At 58.7% G+C, this 23497-nt stretch overlaps 1 protein-coding gene across 2 annotated transcripts in view; it reads left to right on the top strand.

Annotated features, from left to right (window-relative positions):
* Window positions 1-279: 279 nt before the first annotated feature.
* Dagla (diacylglycerol lipase alpha) overlaps window positions 280-23497 on the top strand; it is a 59559-nt gene continuing 36341 nt past the window's right edge. For both annotated transcript variants that reach the window (XM_046445587.2, XM_046445580.2), the window contains exon 1: window positions 280-400. The gene's annotated coding sequence lies outside the window, so the exon portion shown is untranslated. The remainder of the gene's footprint in view (window positions 401-23497) is intronic.

The following is a 23497-nucleotide window of genomic DNA, read 5'->3' as shown; positions in this document are numbered from 1 at the left end:
TGAAGGAGGGGGACCCAGGGAGCTCCCATCCCCACATGCAGTGCGGCCGGCCGGGTCCTCCCGGCTGCCCCCCGAGCCCCGGCGGAGACCAGAGCCCACAGCCCACCGCCCCCACGCGCGGCCAGCGCCCGCCAAAGGCTCCGATCGCTCCGGCCTCGGCGTTGCTCCCCTCCCTGGCGCCAGGGGGCGCTGCCGCACCACGGCCGTCGCCATGGTCACCGCTGGCGGCGGAGTGGGGTTTACGTAAAGGACGCAGCGTCCCCCGGGGGGCGGAGGCGGCCTTCGCGCCGGCGCCGGCGCCCTGCGGAAGCGGCGTTAGTGAATCGGGGCCTTGGGGAGCCCAGGATGGAGGTGGCGGTCGCCGCGGCGGTGGCGGGCCGAGCCCTGCGGCGGGCGGGAGGTAAGAGGGGCCTGGGGCGCGGCGGGCTGGGCCCCGGGCGCGGGCGCGGTGCAAGCGGCGCGGCGGGCTGGGCAGTGTCCAGGGCGCGCGGTGGCCGGCCCGACGGGCGGCTGCCACGCGCGCCAGTGGCAGGTGTGAGGTCCGCGGAGCTCCTGGCACCGTGTGGGGATGGTGACACCCGTGGCGCGGGTGTGGGCAACGTGGGTCTGGCACAGGCAGTGTGGTTTTCCGGGCACGGGTGTCAGAAGACTCACCCCAGCCTTGGCGTGGTGGTAGCCGCCCAGGTGTGAGGCGGTTGCAGCTCTCTGGACAGGTAGGTGATGCGCACAGCCCTCTTACGGTTCAGGGTGGGAGGACTGCTGGTGCTGGCATGGGCGTGAGGAAGTGCTGCCACAGCTTAGGTGCTGGGATGGTTCTGGCCTTGAACTTGATATGGTCTGGGATGATGGCACTGGAGGTTGAAGAATCGGTGTCTTCAGCATGGCAGGAGTCCCTGGCATGACTCCCTTCAAAAACTGGCCTTGGCTCAGTGCAATGTCAGAGGACTGTCTGGCACTATGAGGGGGAAATTGGTGGCCCTCAGACTCTGGGTGGATGGGAAGGTAAATGCCCACTCTTCCATTCTGGAGATAATGAAGGGGCATTGCTTCAGTCGAGAGGTTCCAGCTCTAATGCCTGCTGGGTACAGTGGACTGACAGCTGGAGAAGCTTGGTGTCCTTTATAATGGACATGAAAGAGAGACACCAGGAGATGCTTCCACCACAAGGTTCCTGATGGTGACTCAGAGACTAACCTAGGTATAGTGTTGTCTGGGGGCATGTATTCATCCAGCTTCTGGAAGACAGGAGGGATGGATGGTTCTCAGTGGAGATCCCTGTCACTGAATGTGTCATGGGAATCGTGAAAGTGCTGAGAGGTGTCGGTGGGTCAGGGGACTGTGTGGTGCACCATCTGTCTGTAGTACCTTGACTCTTCCTTCTCATGGGGTTGGTGGGTGCACTCTGGGAGTTTTTTCTCTTCTTTGATGCTTGGAAACCTTTGGGTCCAGAGGATCATTTGTGGGATGCTTGGGAGGTGCTTCTGCAGCTACTGGGAGTGTGCTAGGATTGCATCTCCCCTCACCAGTCTTTTTGGGAAGCTTTGGGTAAGGGTTGTGCTCAGTGTCACAGGGTGTCCTGCTTCACAGAGGGGCAGTTTCCAGACCCCTGGAGAAGTCTTAGGATGTGGGGGAAATCTTCCAGTCTTTGTGGATTTCTTAGGGGAAGTGGCATCTGGGGCAAGAGAATAAAAAGGGTGAGCTTGGAAGGGTCCAGGGAAAACATTTTAGGAGCCCAAAAAGATGAGGTTGAGGATATTGGAGACTAGGGTGGCAGGTGGTCACTGATATGCTAAGGAGGATGTTTGGAAATAGACTGTTGAGTTCCCTGAAGGTGAAGTATTGTCCAAGTGCATTTGGAGCCAGATAACTTGAATTCCAATCTTGGTTGTGTGACCTTGAGCAGGTGACTCTACCTCTCAGGGCCACTTTATGTGGTGGATGGTAATCATAGAGAATGAAAGGAGATGGTGCCCGTGGAAACCCTCTGTAAACAGTAGAAGGCTGTACAAAGGTCAGGGATTCTCTTCAGGTAAAGAGACCAGGGCAGGAGGCTCGAGGCCATAGGAAATGGGAGGCCTGGAATGTGATTTGGGAGGAAGGGAGCCGGAAGGTTGAAGCCTGTCATAGGGAATTAGAGGCCCTGAGAGTACATGCTGGTGGGGAAAGTGGGATCTGTTGACACTGTGAGTCAGCTACTGAGCTGAAACCAGGCCCCAGGTCTCCCGAGGACGGTTTTGAGCATGGCCGCAGCAACTATGGAATCCTGCAGGAGTGGCCCAAACAGGATGAAGCCCTTTGCTTGGGCTGCAGACACTTCTCGTCGTTTGGGTAGGTCTGGGAGGTGTCTGCGGCTGACAGATCTAGGGTACCTGTGTGGGAGGGAAAATTGGGAAGTGTGTTTTCTCTGGAGAATTCCCCTTGGCTCCGGGTTCTGAGGTTGGGGGTGGGGAGAAGTCACATCAGCATTTGGGGGGCTGTGGCCTGAAGAACGTAAAGTGGGTCAGGGCATCCAGAGTGGGACCAGGGCTGGGTGATCCTGTGAGGGAGGTTGAAGCCAAATGGCAGAGACTGGGGACAGTGGGTGATGCCCCAGACCCATGGGGGAAGGAAAAGGGACAATGAGCACCCTTAGAGGGTGCTCCACGGGTAGCACACAGGTGTGGTGTGAATTCTCCAAGGACAACTCTCCTGATGTGGTTCTGTTTCTGGCTCAAAGACCACCGCAGGTGGGGAAGATGAGGCGGGCTGCAAATTGCTTTGCTTTCAGACACCAGGAGCCTAGATCCTGACAAGGGGCTGCAGAACCTGAATTACTGACCTTCGGACTGGGAGGCCTGGCTCAGGGAAGCCTATTTCTGTTGAACCGAGGCTGGTTCTGGAGCATTCCCTGTGGATGTCTGCCATAGCCAGCAACCCATTTCCCAAGCTTGCTCCCCAAGGCAGAAGTTGTTGGTTTGTGACCAGGCTGCAGGGTTGAACCACTTGTGTGGGACATGGCCGGCCAGGCTGGGTGAGCTGACTTTTCCATGCCGTGAGACTTGCCCTGTCCCAGTGGCTACTGCTTGGACACTGGTCTGGCATTGCAAGGGCTTCCTGGGTCGTTCCCAGGTTGGCCTGAGGGTGCCGGAGGCCTCCCGCACACTCTGCAGTGCCTTTCTACCTCCCGAGGGAGTTAGTTGGCACTTCAGCTTCTGCCTGGAAAGCTCTCTTTAGTGCAGAGGCCGTGAAGGAGGACGCCTAGCCTCCCTGTTGTGAATACCCAGTACTCGTGTCCCCTCAGCTCACCCTGCACACCTTCGCCAGTTTGTTCTGATTGGTGGCTCCGCCTTATGGTTTTGGGCTCCAGGAGCCCTTTTCAGCCACCCCTTGCCATCTGCTTGGGGTGCTGGGACTCTGCGCAGCCCGAGCTGGGCTGCAGGCGGGGCGGATCAGAAGACGCTGAGAGGAGGGGTTGGCCTCTGTTCTCCAAAAGCAGAGTCCAGCTTTCTTCCCGAACTTTCTTCCCAGTACTGGGGCTTGAGGCAGTGGGGAGCCCAGTCAGGTGACCGGCCCTTGTCATTGTGCACAGATGCTGATTTTGACAGACTCCAGCTGAGGCAGGGGTAGTAACGCAGGAGTGGACACGAGGGCAAGCTGCGTCAGGAGCTGAGGTTTCCAGCTCTCCTTCTGGGTCCCATTCCCAGTTTCTTTATCCGTGTGTCTCCAAAGTTGCTGTGCTCAGCTCCTGGCAACCTTTCCTCTCTCAGCTGCCCCATGAATCATGGTGCCCGGCTGCTCTGCTCAAGGGGTGCCAGGGAATCAGGCATCTCTGGCCAGAGGATGCTGACCAGTGCTGGGAGCATGGGGTCAGAGGGCCACAACTGAAGGCACAGCCTGTCAGGGGAAGCCACTCCCTGCTCTGACCCTCTTCCCAGGCCAGAGGGGGACCTCAGCGTTTAATCACCTGTTGGCCCAACACTCTGTCTGAGTTCAATTGCTCACCAGAACAGCTCTACATTACACTCCAGTGGACTGGGCAAGTGGCGCTGGGGGAGATCTCAATGAGCGTGTGGTCAGAGGAAGATAGATCTTATAGAACCGCGGAGCCCAGGACACTGGAGGATGTGGTTGCCTTCTCGCGGCAGCGCTGAAAACTGTTTATCTTGATTATTATTTTTTTCCCTTTCTGATAAGGACTTGAGCTGGGCTTGGTCTTTCTGGGTTGGACAGGAAAGCATTCATGTGTGGGGCCTGGGAGACCCAGGAGGCTGCCTGTTGGTGGGGACTTCTTTGCTGTGAGGAGCACAGGGAGGTGACGTGGAGGGGATCAACGTGGCCAAGGGGAAGGGTGTCGTTTTCGTGCGGTGTTTGGAGCAGCACCCAGGCCTCCACCAGGTCGAGGTGGAGAGCGGGGACTGGGCTCACCCCTCCAGGCTGCCCAGGAAGTGCACGTGTGTGCAGCCGCGTGTGCCCGCGAGTGTGTCTGTGGGAAGTGAGGGCTGAGGGGGCGTGGAGCGGCTGGTGGCGTGGGAATTTGTGGGCTCTGGTGTCTGGCTGGCCTGGTGTCAGTGGGTGTGTGAAGTGGGGCGTTGCTGGGCTCCCGGCGGCAGAGGCAGCCTGTGGCTGGGGGAGGCGGGAGGGTGGGTTTCGTCCCTCAGTGGTGGTCTCCTGAGCGGAGCCCTTCTGCTTTCTCAGGATTCCTTAGAAGGAAGCCCTGGCTGGGGGTGTGTGCACTACCTGGGGGCGTCCCATACGCCTGCCTGCCTCGGAGCCCCTCCTCCAGCCACCTGGAAGTCAGCTGGGGACAGTCCACGGATGACAGGGGACAGCCTTGTAGCTGTGGCTCCTGTGCCCGACCTCCGCACACCTCAGTTTCCTTATCTGTAAGATGGGGACAGTCAGCTTCCCACGCAGGAAAATCGTGAGAATTCCACCGTGGATTGCCTGGCGGCAGGGCCATCAGATGAAAGGAGCGCTCAGTAAATGTTTCTGCTCTTGCAGCCAGAATCTCTCGCAGCAAGTGGTTACATCATGATCTGCATAGATTAGCCCAGGAAGGTGTACTAGGCTCCAGGCTTGGTGAGGAGAATCGGCTCTATCCTGCCCCTGAGGCGCAGAAGTCTGCATATCTGTCAGCATATCTGTCTGCATGTCTGTCACACGTGTCACATGCAGGAATGTGTTAGCCTGGGAAGTGCAGTTATTTCTTGGGCCCCAGCTGTGGGTTGGGGTTGGAGAGGGCCATGTAAAGGAGCGGGATGTCCCAGAGCCTGGGTCTGCCCTCTGGGGCTGTCTTTAGGAGACACTGGAATTTCTAGAAGTGGGTGCTAATAGAGGTCAAAGGGGAGGAAGTGACTTGAACCCGGGCAGTCAGGGGCCCTCAGGAGCAGCAGGGCTGAACTACTGAAAGTAGCCCTCGCGAAGCGCAGCCACAGCGGGAAGAGGGGCCTTTGCAGTGGGTCTGGAGTTGAGGTGGGAGCGCAGCAGGGCACCGTGAGAGCCCAGAGCCGGGGCTGAGGGGAGCAGGAGCCGGGGTGGGTGCAGGGCAGGACTGCAGGACCAGAGAAAGCATGGCAGCCACCCAAGTGCCCTGAGCAAGTGCGTGGGCCTGGTGCTGCCCCCAGGAAGAGGTGTCTGGTGGCAGGTGCCAGGGCTGCTGAGGGACAGGTACCCGTGAGTGCCCAGGTGGAGAGTCCCTCCGCCCTGGGGAGCAAAGGGAGAGACAAAGCCGGAGGGGTTACAGCCAGAGGCAGAAGCCGCCAGGTTGGTCAGCTCAGTTAGTGGGGGGTGGGCACGGGGAAGGGACGCTGGAGCCAGCGCAGGGGCCTCAAGTGTCCCTGAGGCGTGTTTCCCACTCGACTCTCAGCTGGAGACTCCTGGAGTGCGGGCTGGAGGGTGAGACGGAGGCCCTCAGGGTCCCTGGGTGGCTGTTTGTGCTGCCTGCAAAGCTGTTCTCTTCCCTGAGGACCACTGGGGGCTCCTGTGCTCCCAGCACTTGTTTCCAGGCGTTTGATCATTTTCTCACCAAATTACCCCTTGAAATTTCGCCTGCCTGAGTTCAGCCCAGGAGGTTGCTATTCTGGGAAGTTTCATCAAAACCCTTTCAGTGTTCGAGAGTTCTCTGAGCTGGGGGCCGGGTGGGAGGAGAGCGGGGCTTGTCTTTGCATGGTTTGGGGGCTGCTCCCGAGAGCCATTCCTGCACCTGGAGGCCTCCGGGGCAAGGTGTCTGCGGCCTTCCGCGGGGATGGGAGGTGGCCTCGGCCATGGGAGCTGACGCAGGCACTGTTCTAATTCATCCCCAGTAGGCCCCTGTCATTGTCTCTCCTGGAGCCATTTAATTAATTTATGATTGATGTTCCAAGACTTCCTTGAGGTTAATTTATTATTGATGTCCCTTCATCACATACCATGTACCCTTCACCTCCAGCACGTGCACCCTGATGGACAGGCATGCGTGTGTGGCAGGGGCTCTGGAACTGCACCTTGGTCCTCCTGAGGACAGGACCCTATGGTTGGCTTTTGTCAACCTTGACAGGTTTGGGGATAAGAGAGGGCACAAGGCTTGTCTGTAGGAGGTCACAGACTAGCAGTCCTGATAACAATGGTGCCCACCTGTGACTGCCAAGGGCCTAGACCCAACATGGAGAACAGAGGACCTCTCAAGTCCTCACACCTGTCACTCCTCCCTCCCTCCCCCAACTTACAGGGGAGGCGGGAAAGGTTGAGTTACCTGCTCAAGGACATGCAGTGACCCATGCCCTCCTCTCCTCCAGGCCCCTCCGAAGCCCTCCTCCTCCGTGAAGCCTTTCTCCTGCTTCACTGACCCCAGGGCTGCCTACCTAAGGAGCGCCAGTGTTCCTAGTTCATACCTTGCTGCAGAGGTGGGATAGAGGCAGAGGGCGGTGGGCTGAAGACAGGGGCCGGCTCCACACTAGGCGCTTCTCACACCTCACCTCATTTCGTCCCCCTCAGCACCCCAAGGGGTAGGTGCTGTGAACCCATTTTATAGATGAAGCTTAGAAACGTGCCCAGGGTCATTTGCCGGGAATTCTGTGGCTTGAAGCTGGTGGCCTGCATCCTCAGGGCGTTGTGTGATTTTTCCTTGGGATTCCCTTCTCTCTGCCTCCTTGGGCCTGTTTGTGTTTATCAGGAGCCGTGTCATCTCCCGCCTGCCTGTGCTGGGCTCCCTCCTGTGCTGTGGGGACAGGAGTGTCCCCTCCCACAGGGTGGGAGGCTTGAGAGAGACAATGTGGAATGTGGGGAATTCTGGGCCTGGATTCTGCTCCTGGCTCTGCTGGGCAACTTTAGATGAGTCACTGGTCCTTTCTGAGCCTCCGTTGCCCCCTTCGTATGACAACAGTGACGGTATTTATCCTCTCTCCTTACTGGCTGGAAGGGACTCAGGGGAGACACTGTGTTAACCGAGGGTTCGGATTGAGTGTGCGTGAGGTTCAAGAGCCGGCCTGTGGGCCAGGAATGCTTAAGGCTGGGTACATAGCAGGCTGAGACATCTGTACCCACTCTCCTGGCCACCCCGGACAGGCTGTGAGAGAATTCTGTGGCTTGCCAGCTGCCAAGAACTTGCTGGAGGACCTTGTGGGGCCAGGAGAGAAGTGGGAGGTCCTGGCCTGGTATCCTGGTTGGCTGAAGAGTGCCCAGGTCCTTGAAGCAGGCCCTCCCACTCTGGATCCTGGTCATATGAAGTGCAGGGGTCCTCCTGGGTCTGGGCCCTCCCTCTCCTCTCCTCTCCCACGCTCAGCCTAACTAGGTCGACAGGCCATGAGGAAGGAGGATGGCTCGCCTGCTGGGCAGCCGCCTGACCTCCCCCACCCTCCAGGCACGTGGAAGCCTGGGGAAGAGGTGAGCCTTTTCCTGTAAGCACTAAGACCGCCATCCTGGTGGCAGGGTTCCCGGGGCGTCAGAGTTCCCAGGGCGTCGGCTAGAGTCCTCTGCTTTCTCACCAGCCCCAGTCCCAGAGAGCAAGAGCAAGTTCAGAGCCTGGCTGGGGCTGGGGAAGGCAGCCCGTGTTGCCTGCTCCTCCTGGGCCCTGAAGAAGAGGGCAGAGCCCTGGGGCTCGTGGGTGGGGGCTCGGCAGGCCTGGCATGGTTCATTGGAAATCTGTGGCTGGGCTGCCGTTAGGTGACGTTTTGTTTCATTTCCCAAGTTTCCGCCTCTGCAGGCTGGGATTACATCAGGCTCCCCTGGCACGCCCTGCAGCAGCTCCCACTTCATCCGAGCTCCTCCGCTGTCCTGGGGTAGCTGGCTCGCTACAGTTTCTGGGCTGGCCCCGGAATCACCACAGGGCAGCCCTGGGCTCCACAGCTGAGCAAACTGTCCTGGCCCTTTCAGTCTCAGCTGCAGGGGCCCATAGCCCCCAATGCCCTGTCCCCTGGGGAGCACCTGCCACTTCACCCCCTCAAGACTGCCTGTGTCCAAGACGTGCAACCCCTCAGTGCCCTTGATTATCTGCTTCTGATTCACTGTCTCTGTCCTTAAGCTGAGCACAGCATAGGCCTTCAGACATGGGCATAGCTGAGGACACAGCTGCTACTTTGACAGGACACTTGACCTCCCCAAGCCTCATTTTCCTCATCTAAACAGGAGCTCAAACAGAACGTAGCACCCTGGCATCAAATGAGGCCACAGAGGAGGGTTGCCCAGGGCAGGAAGGGTGCACACTCAGTGTGAGTCAGATGCTGTCCGTGACTGTCCTGATCACTTCTTTCAGTTCTCTGTCAGTCCAGGCCAGTGCTCAGGCCTTTAGGACCCTTGCTTTCCTGCCACTGTCTCTTCTGCAGCTAGGTGACCCTCTGTTGCTACTGAGATGCAGGCCAGCTCCCTGGGCTTCCCCTCCAGCCTCTGGGCACCTTCTCAGAGCTGGCAGAGGCCAGCCGTCCCTTTGGCATCTTACCCTCGTGACACCCAGCCCTTTCTGAGGCTGGCTTCCCAGCCCCTGGCCCTTTTGGTTTCTCTCCTATTTGGTTTCCTTCCCTTTGGCACCCCTTCCATCCTGCTCTTTTCTTTGTCTAACTTTTCCTCTCCTGAGGCCTTTGGGGGAAGCCAGTTTCTTCCCCAGAGCCCCTCTGCACCTCCCTGCGCAAAGCCCTGGGCCCCTTGAACTGTGGGATGATGGCCTGTCAGGCAGACTTTGCATGCAGAGAGTGGGTGTCATGACTTGGCCTCGTGGCCCAAACACAGTCAGCCTTGACAAACAAGAGCTCTGTGGCGTCCAGGAGCCTTCCGTTTGGGCGGCCCCTCCAGTGTGTGTGTGGGGGGGAGGAGGCAGACCCAGCCTCAGGGGCCGCCACGCACCCACTGAGACTGGAGGCTCCAGGCCCCGCAGGTCTTCTCATGTCATGGTCACTGGAGCGGGGGGGCGGTGGTGAAGACCAGGCCTTCTGAGCCCTGGACCAGTTGTGGGGATGCTTTCCTCTTGTAGAGTCAAGGTCGTTCCAGTTCTATACCTTTGCAGAGAACTTGGTCTTCCTCCGACATCTTCTCTGGATGAGGCCAGATGGAGCAGAGATTAGTTCTGCCATTTGTGATCTCCCATCCACCCATTGGTTCCGGGGCATCTGTGAAGTGCCTACTGCATACTGAGCTTCATGCGTGGAGCTGGGAACAATAAGGGCAAAGTTATCAAGAGTCCTCTGGGAGTTCCCATTGGTGACTATAGTGACTGACACATAAACGACATTCCAGCTGTGACAGCAGCCACAAGAACACACACTTCCTGGGGCATTCTCCCTACCAGGCCCAGTTCTGGATGCTTTAACGCACATGTTTAATACAAAGAACCATGACAGTTTCTGTTCCGGGGACACTCAACCCAGGCCCTGTGCTCGAGACAGTCCCAGGGGACCCTAGGAGGGAGGCTCAGTTACTTCATAACTGAGGTGTAGGTGAGAACCAAGGTCTCAGCATCCTTGGAGAACTGAGGGAATCTTTTTATTTTATTTGTTTAAATTTTTTAGTTCTAAATGGATCTTTCATTTTATTTATTTATTTATTTATGTGTAGTGCTGAGAATCGAGCCCAGGGCCTCACACGTGCCAGGCAAATGCTCTGTCACTGAGCCCCAGCCCGAGAACTGAGAGAATCTTCTAGAGGCGTGTGTCTGCCTCTGATGTCTGTCTGGCCCCTGCTTTCAGATCTTCCTGCTTGTTCTTCCTATCTTGCTGCATCAGGTCTGGGAACCCTGCAGGTCATGGGAAGAGCAGGTTCCCACAAAAGGTGGGCCCTTTGGCTGCCTTCTGGCTCAGGAGACCGGCCTCCTCCCTGCAGGCCAGGCTAGGGCTGGCAGCCGCCCGTTCCTCCCGGCCTGCCCCCCTCAGACCCACACCTCCCTGGCCTTGGCTGGTGGCTCTCACAGAGGCTTCCTCTCACCCCTCAGGCCCCCTGCCAGTGCTGCTGAGCTGTTCCAGATTGTTCGCCTAGCTGCCTGCCTGCTCTGCTGCTCAGTTTAATAAACAGGCTAATGGAGGCCTGGGCACCTCAGGAGCTGCCTTCTCTGTTGCGGGGTCCCTTTAGAGAGCTGTGCCCTCCCTTCCCTAGGTGAACCCTATTCAGCAGGCTTCCGGCAGCGGTAACTAAGCCGGGCGCCCAGCCCACCACCTGCCCGGTACTTTATAAAAGTTTAACCTTAATGGTGTAATGAACTCCCCTCATAAAGCAGCTGGAGCAATGCATCCTGGGATGTATAAATTATAGGAGTCCTCTGAAGTCGTAATTGGAAATGGCAGCAACTGGAATGTTGAAAGAGGCCGGCCTCTTTGGGCTGAGCACAGCTATTCTCTACTTCCTTTCAAAAGGCACACAGAACTGGGTCTGGCTGTGAAGAAAGAATGTCCCCAGACCAAACTGAGCTCCTGGTTCCTCCGCCCCAGATCCTGCTTCCTGCCTTCCTGCCCCTGACCTGTCTGCAGAGCCTGCAGGCTTTGGAGGGAGGACCCCCACTCTGGCCCTGTGCTCCGGCTCAGAGCTGCAGACAGAATGGGCTGTGAGGGAATGAACAGGGGCTCTGAGATGGCCAGTGGGGTCAAGTCCAGCTCCATTGTCCCCAGGGAGGGCTGCCTCACAGTTCCTTTAACTTCCCTGCATCTTTGCAGCTTGATCTGCGAACTGGTGAGTGAGCCCACCTCAAGAGTGGGTGTTGGGTGTTGAGCACTGTGGTACAGACTTGTAATCCCAGCCGCTTGGGAGGCTGAGGCAGAAGGATTGAAAGTTTAGCCTCAGTAATTTAGTGAGGCCCTAAGCAGCTTAGCGAGACCCTGTCTCAAAATTAAAAAATAAAAAGGGCTGGGGATGTTGCTTAGTGGCTAAGTACCCCTGGGTTTAATCCCTGGTACAGAGAGAGAGAGAGAGAGAGAGAGAGAGAGAGAGAGAGGTTGGTTATTGGGATCTGAACAGGATACCTCAGGGGGTGCCTTGATTTTGGGTTAAAATGGTCTGGCTTCCTGTCCCAGCTCCTGCTGTTGGTACTTATGAATCCTCAACCAAGTAATTTAACCTCAGCTGTGCTTTCCACCTGTAGAATCAGGGGAATAATGAACTTCTCAGGAACATTAGGGGACACGGCATGGCCCATGTCACTCTTCCAGGACTCTATATAGCACTTTTTCAGTGGGCTCATAGATCCCCCGAGGAGCTTGCAGATTCCAGCTCAGGCCAGGTGGGGCCCAGATCTGCATTTCTTAGAAGAAACTGGCTGCCACTGATCCATGGGCCACACCTTGAGTGGCGAGTGGTGAGGGCATAGAGTTGACCTTTAGTAAGTGCTCGCTGTGATTATTCTGCTAGGCAAACAGTGCCTGTCATCTGTGCGGACCAGTACCCACACAGGTGCACACGTGGGTGTCACACAATGGGCCAGAGTATGGCCCCTGAACCAGCCTGGGAGCAGGGAGAAACGAAGAACCTCAGCACCCCACTGCTCCCTCTCTGGGATGGAGCTCAGGAATCTGTGCATCCAGTGCCAGGCATTCAGCTTTTGCACACACATGTGGAAGCATGTGGGGCTCACCCTCCCGAGCAGGTTTTTTCCAAGTGCAGATTGGTTAGCTCCAGCACTGAAACTCTCCTGTGGTCAGCTGATCATGATGGGGCCTGCTGCACGCCCCCTGCTTGGAATCACTGATTCCGGATTACTGGGTGGGAGCATGGGACTCTGCATACCAATTGGTTCTGTTTAAATACTTAAGTTTGCACTGAGAGAATCTTCTAGAGGCCGTGTGTCTGCCTCTGATGTCTGTCTGGCCTCTCTGCCTGAGAGCTGCCGCGAGGGCAGAGCCAGTATTCCCGACCCTCCACCGTGTGCATGAAGCTTTGCCTCTGCCTGGGGAGAACCAGGGGCCATTCAGGCTCCACCAAAGCCTGGGCCCCAGAGCTGCTCTGCCTGGGATCCAGCTGCAGAGGGGTTTTGTCACAGCCAGAGCCTCGTGAACTCCGCGGGAGCTGGTTGAGAAGACTCACGCACATCAGTTACACGGATTGCTCTGTGCTCAGGAGGAAAGATGGTGGCCAAAAAGCATTTGATGAAGAGAAAAGTTTATCTCTCTCTAATTCCTTGGAAAAAAGTGGTAGGTACCGAGTGGCCCCATATTCGGACCAGAGAAAAAGAGGATGTTAGTAGTTACGATTTTCTCAGATGGCTCTTGGGTGATCTTGGTGGGTTTCTGTTTTCTGTAGAGAACGTATCTGGTAAGGAGAAGAGGGTAGGTGCACACAGTCTGCCCAGGGTCCACCTGCCCTGCCTGATGCCAGAGGCCTGCCTGGCCAGTGGCAGCCCACATTCCCGGCACCCTGCTCCTCGGCCTGGAGGACCTTCGTGACTGTCTCCTCAACCCCAGGCTGTGCTCTTGCTCCCACCCTTCACTCTCTCACCTCCTCTCTGCTGGGCCGTCCCTGGTGGTGGCAAGGGTACCACCTCTGATCTACAAAAGGAAAGGGTGGGGACAGAGAGCAGCAAGGCTCTGGGGCAGAGTTCAGATTTCATCGGGTGTCACCCAGGCCCCCAGACCTGAATTCCAGAGGCTGGGCACATGGAATGTACTCGGGAAGTAATGGTGGGACGGATAAGGCTTGGAGTGACACCGAGAACAGGGCAAAGACTCAAAGCTGTGTGACCTGGGCATGTCTGAGTATCTCTCTGGGTTTAGGGTCCTCACTATAAAATTCTGGTGATCAGAGTCTTGAACTCTGGCTTCCCAGAGCCCTTCTAACTCTTGTTGTTGTTGTCGGTGCTGGGGATTGAACCCAAAGCCTTGTGCACGTGAGGCAAGCACTCTGCCAACTGAGCTATTTCCCCAGCCGGCACCATTCGAACTCTCATCTGGGAAGTTGCATGCCACTCTGTCTCCTACCCTATCTGATTTTTAAAAATTTTCTCTTATTTATTTATTTTTTTTTTGGTACTAGGGACTGAATCCAGGGGTGCTCTACCATCAAGCTACATCCCCAGCCCTTTTTATTTTGAGACAGGGTCTCACAAAGTTGCCCAGACTGGCCTTCAACTTGTGATCCTCTTGCCATAGCCTCCTGAGTCACTGGGATTACAGGTGTGTGTCGTCACAACTGGCCCCTGCCTGGTTTTCTAAGCAACTTGTGCTGCCCAAGGAGAGACCTCACTGTCCATCCCAACTGCCTAGTGAGAGCTTGCACCCAAGTGGCTGCTCAGGGCATGGTCTTCCAGGCAAGGGCCTGATCAGGGGCAGCGCTGTGTCCCTGACTCCTGGCAGCCAGACCTCTCTGTCTGTGGCAGGCGGAATGGAGACAGGTTCTGCTGGACTTGGGAGTTACCCTCTGACTGCAGGTCAAGGTGCCGGAGCCTTCCCCGACTGATGCTGACCTCCCTTAACCCTCTGCAGGCTCCTCTCAGGTGTCTGCCTTTCATTCTCTCCTAGCCAAAGCTGCCTTTATGATAAGTGCCCCCCGCTGGGCTTTGTGTCCAGACCCCATTTCCATCAGCCACCAGCAGCCCTGAGAATCTGGCCCTTTGAGCTGCTCTTTTCCATTGAGTGGCTCAGTGGGGAGGGAGGGTGGGAGAAACCCATTCAAACCATTTGTTTGAAAGACATTTAAGTAAACCCATGAGATTTGTGTGGTCACATGTTTTCAGTCTCTTTCAAAGTAGCGGATGGGTTTCTGGATCTCTCCCACACCCACTTCCCTGCCTGGGAAGTGCAAGAGGCCTGGGAGAGCCAGGGGAAGGGAAGCCTAGCCAGAGCTGAAGATCAAAGGGGTGGGGGGCTGGAGAGACCTGAACACAGCTTCCGCTGCTCCTCCTCCCTGCTGCCAGAGGGGCTCTGGATACCTGCCCAGGCAACACCCAGCATGTGTGTGCGCCTGATGCCAGGGAGGCACCCCACGGGCCCTGTCTGCCAGGGAACCTGCAGGAGCTACCTTTGCAAGCAGCCCAGGGGCAGAGAAGGGGAACCAACTGGTGCTGAGCTCAGGCCTCAAGGACAGCAGTGGAGAGGGGGCCTCTGCTGGCTGGAGTCCTCTTGCACAGGGGTGCTGCTTCCTGGCCTGGGCAGCTATGTGCAGGGGCAGGGGCAGGGCGAGAGGAGAGTGAGCCAGTCCCACCTGAAGCCCAGCGCTCAGCCCTCTGGACGCCCTCTCTCCCGGGACTGAACAGTGGCAGCTCTCCTTGTTGCCTTGTCATTGGGCCCTGTGAGCTCTGTGAGGTTGGCCTCCTTCTGAGGTCCCGTTGAGTGTAACCAGCACCTCCTGGTCTGAGAACTCCCAGGCCTGGGTCCGTGCTCCTGACCCGGCCCTTGAGCCACACCAGGCTGTGGGCCGGGTGTGCTCAGAATGTCACCCTTTACCTATGCAGTGGAAGGTAGCACGTGGCAGGCTGGAAGGGGGTGGAGCAATGAGGGGATGGCTGGAGAAGGCAAAATGTCCCCTGAGGCAGATCCAGCCCCAGCTGCAAAAGGCTGTGGTCTCTCCTGCACCCTCAGGCAGCCACCAGGCAGGCACTGAGGTGGCCTCTAGCACCAACCGGTCTGTCAGGTTTGTGCATCTGGCCGTGTTTGTGTTTCTAGATGGCCAGGACATCCTGCTTTGAGGAAGTTTTGTGCCTGTCTCTCTGCTGGCCTTGCTGTCCTCTTGCCTCCCAGGCAGGGCATTGACCCCTGGCCAGGGCCTTGGGTCCTATCCCCATCCTGTCCTCCTTGGGGTCCAGGCCAGCATGTAGTAGGGGTGCTGGGCTCAGGCAGATGGGGGCCCGGGCCCATGCCTCAGGAAGAGGCTGGTGTTCATGCCTCCGTCCGCTGAGAGCCTGGGGTACTAAGACACTGGAAAGCAGGACATATCCAGGGGGCAGGGGGCCAGGTCCCAGGCAGGAGCTGCAGGGGCTCCTCCCCACTAGTGTGCTAGGGATGAGGGGCCAGAGGCCTGAGGAAGCAGCCACGTGCCCACAGCCTCACTTGTAAGGATCCTCTGCACTGTGACTCCCTGCCCCCGCCTGCCAGGCTGCGCTCAGGCAGGGACGGGGTGGGGGAGCCGGGTGTGCCTCTCGCCCTCTGCGGGAAGGGCTGGATGCCCCACTCGTAGGTGTCGGCAGCGGAACCATCCCCAGCGGTGGGCGCCGTGCTGGGATTTCCCTCGCTGACTCACCCTCGGCCTGGCTGTGCCTCAGCCAGGCAGGAGTTATTTGTGAAGGTGTCTGGGTGGTGACAGCGACTCACACGGAGTCCCAGAGCAGGATTAGTGGGAGTGGAGGGGCTGCTGCTGGCCCCCTGTGGAGCTCTCAGCTTTCCCCCCACCTCCGCCTGGGGCTGCCTCCCTCCACTTTCCACGGAGCACACCACCCCCACTTCTTAACAGAGGACCCCCACTTCTTAACAGAGGACCGTGAGGCCTCAGGGTCCCCAGCATGCCAGCCAGCAGGGGCTGCTCCCAGAGAGAGTCCCTGGGTGAAGTGGCTTTCCTCCCCTGCCCCTGTCAAGGGGCCCCAGAATAGGGAAGCCATTGATTCCCTCCTAGGGGAAGGGCACTTGATGACAGGGTGACCAGGCGGGGAACTGTGAGAGGCAGGAAATGGGGTCAGCACAAGGGCCCCTGGGGGTGAGGGGGAAGCTGTGGGCTCTCCGCGCTGGAAAGATCCCCACAGGTCTCTGGATTTGGAGCACAGAAAGGCCCTGGGGCCCACTCTCAGCCCCCCTCCAGCAGGCAGAGGAGGGTACGGTCAGTGGGACATCAGTGGGACCAGTTGTGGAAGTTGTCATTATTGCAGTCCTGGCGTGTGGGGGTGCGGGGACCAAGCAGACAGATCTGAGGGGTACACTGTGCGCAGCCGTGGGGGTGGTGGCAGCATGCTGCGTGGGGCAACTGGGGGGTGGGGTGGGATGTGCAGTTCTGGGTGACTGGCCCCAGAGTCCCCGCCTTCCTGTTGCCCCCGACTTCCTGGTGGAACAGCAGGGCAGGCAGCTTCTTGGGGCCAGGGTGACATTTGGGACCCCGGCATGGTTTGATTTTGTCCGACCAACTTCTTAGCCCCTTACCCACCCTCTGGCCTGGTGAGAAAGTCAGTGGTTTCTTTGGCTGGGGAACAGGGGCAGTTCCAGTGTGGCTGACAAGTGGGGTGTCTAAATGCCTGCAAACATGTCCGGCTGTTGGTTTGCTAATTTCCTTTGGGCAGGGTTTGGTGGCCAGGGAAGGTATGTGGCTGATGGGCCAATCCCGTGTAGCCTTTCTTTTTTTTTAATATATTTAGTTGTCAACGAACCTTTATTTTATTTATTTATTTATTTATATGGCATGCTGAGAATCGAGCCCAGCGCCTCACATAGTCCAAGCAAGTGCCCCACCACTGAGCCACAGCCTCAGTCCCTGTGTAGCTTCTGAGCCCTGCTTGACTTCAGTTTGGTGCACCCCGGCAGCTGGACGCTGTGGCTGAGCGGTGACCTCCACAGGCAGCATGAGCAGGCGGTGGGGGCGGTGCCTGGCCCCAGCTGCCCTGGTCTCTCTGCACTGCCTCAGACCCCTGCCGTGGCTCTCTCCAAGGCAAATGTGTCAAGCTGCTTAGGGCAGCAGCACTGTGGTTGGCCAGGTGGTGATGAGGACAGAGGCCAGCCCTGCACAGAGTGAGCCAAGGCCCCAGAAGCCTGGCTTGTGGGGCAGGATTCTGGGTTTTGCTCCCTGCCTGCTATGGGACAGATCTCTGCATCCCTGGCCCTCACCTTCCTCCCTCAGTGATTGTGTTATTCTCCTTTAGAATGTACTGAGCTCTAGAGAGCAGTGAAGGTCCCCGGACCTTCTTCTGATGGACCCTGGGTAGTCATAGGCCTCTGCAGTGAGGAGCAGGGCCTGGACCATTCTCGGATCCTGCATTCCCCCCTCCCCTGGGACTGATAGGGTGGAAGTGAGCTAAAGTGAGCTAGAAGTTCCTAGGATGGGGTCTTCAGGCAGGTACTTGGGCACTCAGTAAATAATAGCGGGTATTATTATTGCCCTTAGTACCCAGTGTTTAAGCTGTCAGTGCCATCATCGTGGAGTTGGCTCCCCAGAGCCCGTGAGGCTCCCTGGAAGAGGCAGGGTACTATGTCCTGTCCCCCATCTGCCCAAGAATCAGAAGGTCAGGCAGGGGCAGCCACGGGTCTGGGTGGGCAGGAGGGGGCCTGGCACCCCTCGTGGCCTCTACAGGCTTGCCTGAGCTGCCGCTCCCATCTGTAGAAGGACGGCCCCACCCTCCCTAGTTGGCTGGGAGGCCTCTGAGCGAGGAGCGCGTGTTCTCCAAACATCTTGCTCACAGCAGATGGCAGCCACAACTGCCTTTCTCCCTGCAGTTCCGGTGCACTTCCCTTCCCTTGCTCACCCCCTGTTAACTTTGGTTTCTGCTTTTGGAGATGGGAGGCCGCCTGCAAGCCCCAAAGCCTCCTGTGGTTGTGGGTGAAGCTTGGTGAGCCTGGCGGACAGTTTCCAAAGGAGCTTGTGCCCCCGCGCTTTGCTGGGATGCTCAGTCTTGCCCTGGTTCCTGCACATTTGCTGTCTCTGAATCTCTTTGGCCAAATGTGCTGGCAGCATGCTAAGAGGAGCAAGAGAGCTGGGCCGGGGGCCTTGTTCGACATTTCTTGAGCAGCTGCTAGGCACCAGGCACGGTGCTGGGAGCCAAGGACACAGAGATGCAGAGCGTGCAGCTCTGCCCTTCGGTAGCTCCTAGCCTGTGGGGGAGCCTGGATGGAGGGGTACTGATTGGGTCTGCCCTTGTGGGGGTGGCAGGTCCTGGCCGCTTCACAGAGGCGATGGTATGCAGGCTAAGCCAGGGGACACTGGTGAGTTCTCGGGGGAAGCAAGATCTGGGCAGAGAATGGCCCGTGCAAAGGCACGGAGGCCACAGGAGCGCTGCCTGCAGAACACGCAGCCGTGGCCCGTGGTGGGACATGTGGAAACGGGCCGCTCTTCACCCTCAGGGGATAACAGTGCCTCCTTTTGCTACTTCAGGGTCGGGGTCAGGCTGACGCTGAAGCCCCAGATGGCAGCCAGTAGCTTTCTTGGCAGGGGGATGCCTTCCTTCCTGCCTGTCCTGGGAAGGCCTTGTGCTCACTGGGCAAGTGCTTTACCATGGACCTACACCTAGCCCTCTGCTGGGGGTTTCTTCCCTGGGTTTGGGGGCAGCAGTAGCCCTGGCTTGTCCTGGCAGGTGCTGCAGCCACAGGTCAGCAGTGGGGCGTTGGCGCTGCTCCCCCTGGGGGTCAGAGAGCCGCCGGGTGGGCCTGCCCTTGGAGGGGTGTCTGGACTGCACAAGTCTGTAGGTGGCGAGGTACTGAGATGCTCTTCTGTGCCACCCCTATGCCTGGTGGTGTTCCCACAGGACCCAGCTGTCACCAAGGCCATTGCACAGTGGCCGTCACTGGCCCCAAGGTGCTATGAGTTGGTCAAAACCTGCCAGCTAGGATGTGACCCAGTAGAGATGCCAAGCCCAAGCCAGCCTGACCCTCTTCAGCACGTCTCCTGCTGGGTGAGCTGGTGACGTGGACGGTGGGTGGCGGCCAGCTCTCAGGAGCCCAGCCCCGAGGATCATGCCCTGCCCCTTCCTCCTATCCCTGCTCCCGCCTCACAGTTAGGCCCCTGGGGGGCGGGGTGCAGTGCAGGGAAGTCAAGTCACTCGCTCTGTTGGGCCAAGTGCTGGGGGCACAGGCAGGGCCGCCGAGCACCCTCCTGTGGCCAGCCACCGTCAGCCTCCATGTTTGCTTTTCCCGGCTCTGCGTTTGCCGTACCGCTCACACCTGTCGGATTGTTTGCCCAAGGATTTGCTCTCCTGGGAGATGGGTGGGGCTGGGAAAGGGTGGCAGCCGGTGGCCTGCTGCTGCTGGGAGCCCCGCTTCTGTGCAGCCCTGCGTTGCTCGTGAGCACGACTCCCCTTCAGTCTCCAGTACAGTCCCAGCAGTGCCTCGCCGCTCCTTGCCCACACAGAGCGTGTGACCTTGTGGTGCCCGGGCCTGGCGTGCTTGGCGTGCTTGGGCAGCAACAGCAGCAACAGCTGGACTGTCGGCTAGGAGCAGGAGAGGCCCCCAGAGTCCTGGGCTAGGGCAGTGGCCCCAGAGCGCGGGGGTGAGGGGCAGCATCAATGGGACTTTTGTGTGGCCAGGGCAGAGGAACACATGGCCTGAGCCAGGAGCCCCACAGCCGCATCCCCTTCCTTTCTTTCCCAGAGCAGCCTGTCTGCAGCCATCGCCCTTCCTCCAAGCAGGAGAGCTGCCTGATTCCACCCATCCCAACCCTGACCTTCCCTTCACCCGCTTGAAATGATTCACTCCAGGAACCTGAACTTGAGCTTCTGCAGTCACCGGGCCTACCCTCCTGAGGGCATGGCCTTCCAGCATTCTTTCCTTGGGCCGACTGAGTTCAACCCCAGGGGCTGCTTGAGACCCTTGCTCTGTTCCTGCTCCTCTGGGCTGAGCAGAACAGAGTATGTAGTCAGTGGCCAGGTGGATCTGGCATCCCAGGGAAGAGGGAGCCCTTTCTCTCCCATAACCAGGAGCCTGAGTAAGGACTTGCATTGGCTAGGCAAGGGCCATCTGCTCCCCTCCCTGCAGTCCCGCCTGTGGCCAGCCTCCTGGAATGGCCTCAGTCCTGTTGGAGGGACGCCGAGCCCTACTTTGAGTTTCTACTCTGCTTTGTGTGGTGGCCTTCAGCAAACCTACTGCTGTGGCCTGTGGTCTCTTTGCCTCTCATTACCTGTCATACAAGCTGTAAGGGCAAGCAGGCTGTCACTAAGAGGCTGAGCAGCACCCTCCATGAACAAAGAGCCCTGTGAACCGAGGCAGCTAGGAGAGCCTCTTCTCTCAGCCTTGGTGACAAGGTGGGCACAGCTGTAGGAGGGGGCCAGGTCACTTCAGGGTGGCCTGTGGTGAGCCTGGCCATGCCTGGGGGCAGGGAGGCTGGTGAGGGTAGTCTCTGGCTCCTGGCCCTGGGGATCCCAGGTGCCTCCGTGGTCCTCTCTTAGCTGGGGGATAGGACACACGTGGAAGAAGGGAATGCCCGTCTCCCTGTTTCAGGGAGGGGCGGGGAAAGCCTGGGGGCCTTCTTGGGGTTATTGCAAAGAGCCCCATCCTCAGGCCTCTCTTCCTTCCTACACCTTCTCCTCCAGCAGCACGACAGGTACCTACTGTGTACTGTTCATACCCCCCCTGTGTCTGGCACCTGCGCCGCTCTTCTTGGTGAGGCCGTGGGACTGGTGCCCCTGCAGTCCCCACGTGCAGGTAGAGAAAGGCGATTTATGCAGTGCTTTACCAACATCGCTCATATTGCTTATCCTCCTTTTCCAAGAATTGGGGCTTAAAGAGGCTGCAACTTGCCTACACCTGTTAAGTGGCTGGGCTCCTTTATAGCCCGGATTTCCTGACACCAAATCCCACGAGTGTCCCATTCTGCCCTTGCAGTCGACAGAAGTGCTAATAAATAAGTGCGTTTATACATCATGGATCCCACCTCTATCCCTTTGGCTTTTTCTCTCCGAGGCACTCTGAACACTTCCCAGACGTGATCTCATGCATCTTGCTGAGGCCCCAGAGGAGCGGAGAGGAGTCCCTGTGCAGAGGATGGGGAAGGGCTGGCACCATAAGGGCCACAGGGACTTGAGACTGGCCTCCCCTGCTCCAGGTGCAGCCTGCCACCAGCGCGGCCCTCCCTAGGCCCTCTGACTTTGGGTCGTGGGGTGCAGGGCACAGGCAGGCCTTCCTGTCTTCCTCCTTGGGTTTGCGCAGGGGAGAACCTGGGGTGGGCCCGTGGGCACCCAGCCTGTGGCTCTGCTAGACCAGGAGCGTGGCAGAGGCTCTTGCTGTGCTGAGAAAGGGCTGGGCATCAGGGAGGGAGGAGAATGAGGACCCAGAAGACAGGCCCGTTACCAGGGTCTCACTTGATCCCCAGTAGCCAGGGAGGCGGTGGCTGCTTCTGTCTCCATGGTGTGGAGAGGAACCCAAGGCTTCGAGACTCACCCAGGGTCACATGGGAGTCACCAACGGGTTAGGTTTGAATGGCTAGTTCTGATGGAGGTGGGGGCTGTCTGATCCCTGGGGCGGGGTCCAATGAGGAAGGCCATAGCACCCTCGGGCTCCGCCTCTTCCATGGGGTTCCATCCCTGAGCCTGAGGCTGGAGACCTCAGGAAACTGAATGTGCCAAGGGAGCCCAGAGGCCTCTGGCCAACCCCTTCACCTTCCGCACGAGGACCCCAAGTCTTCCCAGGTCCTCCCCCTTGCTTCCAGCCAGGCCATGGCATCCTGGCCGAGCCAACCCTTAGCCTACCTTGAGGCTTTGTCACTGGGAGAGGGCTCCTGTGCCCTGGCCGCCTCCCGAGAGCACAGCTCTCCTGCTCTTCCCTGGAGTGCCCCCTCGCTCTGCCCCCAGGTGTGCTTCCATACACGCTCTAATGCCCGTGCCCAGGAACGTGGAGCTGGGAGGGAGGGCAGCCAGGTTTGCCACTGCTGGGAAGCCCTCGGGCAGCAGGTCCTGCCCACAGTGCCACTGCAGACAGCTCGCCCAGCAGGCCCTTCCCACCACAGATGCCGCCCCAGTAAAATGAAAAGGCCCCACTTCTTTGCCTCATCGGCTGTGTTCAACTTGGGTGCCAGCATGGTCCCCTGGGTAGTTGTTGCTGCAGGGGCAGTTCAGGGCTGGGTGTTGGACCCCCGGTCGGGAGAGGATGTGAGGAGAGCCCGGGGGTGGCCAGCAGGAGCCCGGGTTCTGGCTGAGCTCCGCACTAGCTCCCGCAGCCAGCCACTTCTGTCCTTTGGGGCCGTGCTCAAAGATGGTTCTTCCTTGAGGCAGGAAGGATTTTTTGAGCTTCTTCCGTGTGCCAGGCCATTTGCTGGGTGCTGGGGACACAGTGAGAAGAAATTAGGCAAGGCCCTGCCCTGGGGAGCCACACCCTGCCAAACAGTAACCCCGAGCAAAGCATCTGATAGCAGAGTGCTGCGAGGAGGGGAGGACAGCCTGGGGAGGGAGGGACAGGAGGAGGGGGCAGTGGAGCAAGGAGCTAAATGACAGCAGGGAGCCAGCCAGGCAGAGATCTGGGCACGAGTCGGGAGGAAGAGTGAGGGCAAGGGCCTTGAGACGGGACATGCTCAGCTTGTTGGAGAGAGAGGCCAGCAAGCTGGGGAAGGAGATGAGGGCGGGCACAGCCCAGGTCCTGTGTGCACGCAGCCCAGCATGAGGGAGTGTGCCAGGTGTGAGGGGCACCGGGATGACTGCAAGTGGGGGGCGGAGCTGGGAGTGAAGGATGGGTGCGTGATTGGCTGGTTGCCTGGCCAACAGAGATGGCTGTTCATTCCCTGCCCACTGTGGGCTTTGACGGGCTCTGGGTCCCTTCCATCCAGTTAGGCCACCCTTGTGTGGTCGTATTCGTGGTCAGGCCAGGTGACAGGGAGAGTGAGGGCCTGGATGTTGGGGGGTTGCCTCAAACCCCAGGCATGTTGTTGGGAATCTTCACTTGTGGAAGCAGAGCCTGGGGGCCACCCCTGAATGGGTGCCTGGGCACAGCTCACCCAGGTTAGGACTTGGCTGCCCTCACTTTGGGGGGAATATCTTGCTTTGGGGAGCGGGACAGACATCCTCAGGCCAGTGTCCTCACGGCGCTCCTCCACGTTCTGGTACTTCCTCTGGCTACACGTTGTGCAGGCCGGGAAGCTGGGGTCACCCTCGGCAGTGCCCTCCTCTTTGCTGCCATGCCCCCCGCCCGTCACCATTTCGTTTGCTGGCTCTCAGTCTGGGCCACGCACATCCCTCCCCAGCACAATACCTGGCCCACAGGTCACATCCAGGACCCCCTCAGCCTCCTCTGCTCCTTCTGGGGCAGTCTGCTCCTGGCTCCACCCCGTCCTCCGTATACCTGCTTTCTGTTGAGCGCCGTCCTCCATGCTGTGCCCGCTGCCCCACGGTGGTCTCTGTCCTCTGCCTCAGCTCTGCTCCTGGTTCTCAAGCGCCCCCTCCCCCTTCCTCCTACCTGTGAAGGTCACCTGAGCTGCAGGTTCCCTGGGCTGGCCCTCGGGGGTCTTCTTTGTTGCTGTTCTCCAAGCC

This window comes from Marmota monax, unplaced genomic scaffold (genome assembly GCF_021218885.2).
Source record: "Marmota monax isolate L192 unplaced genomic scaffold, Marmota_monax_Labrador192_F-V1.1 WCK01_AAM20220418_F8-fsc00038, whole genome shotgun sequence".
In the NCBI taxonomy this organism is placed as follows: domain Eukaryota; kingdom Metazoa; phylum Chordata; class Mammalia; order Rodentia; family Sciuridae; genus Marmota; species Marmota monax.
The sequence above is the reverse complement of the archived record's forward strand: the minus strand, read 5'-3'. Positions and strand labels throughout refer to the sequence as shown.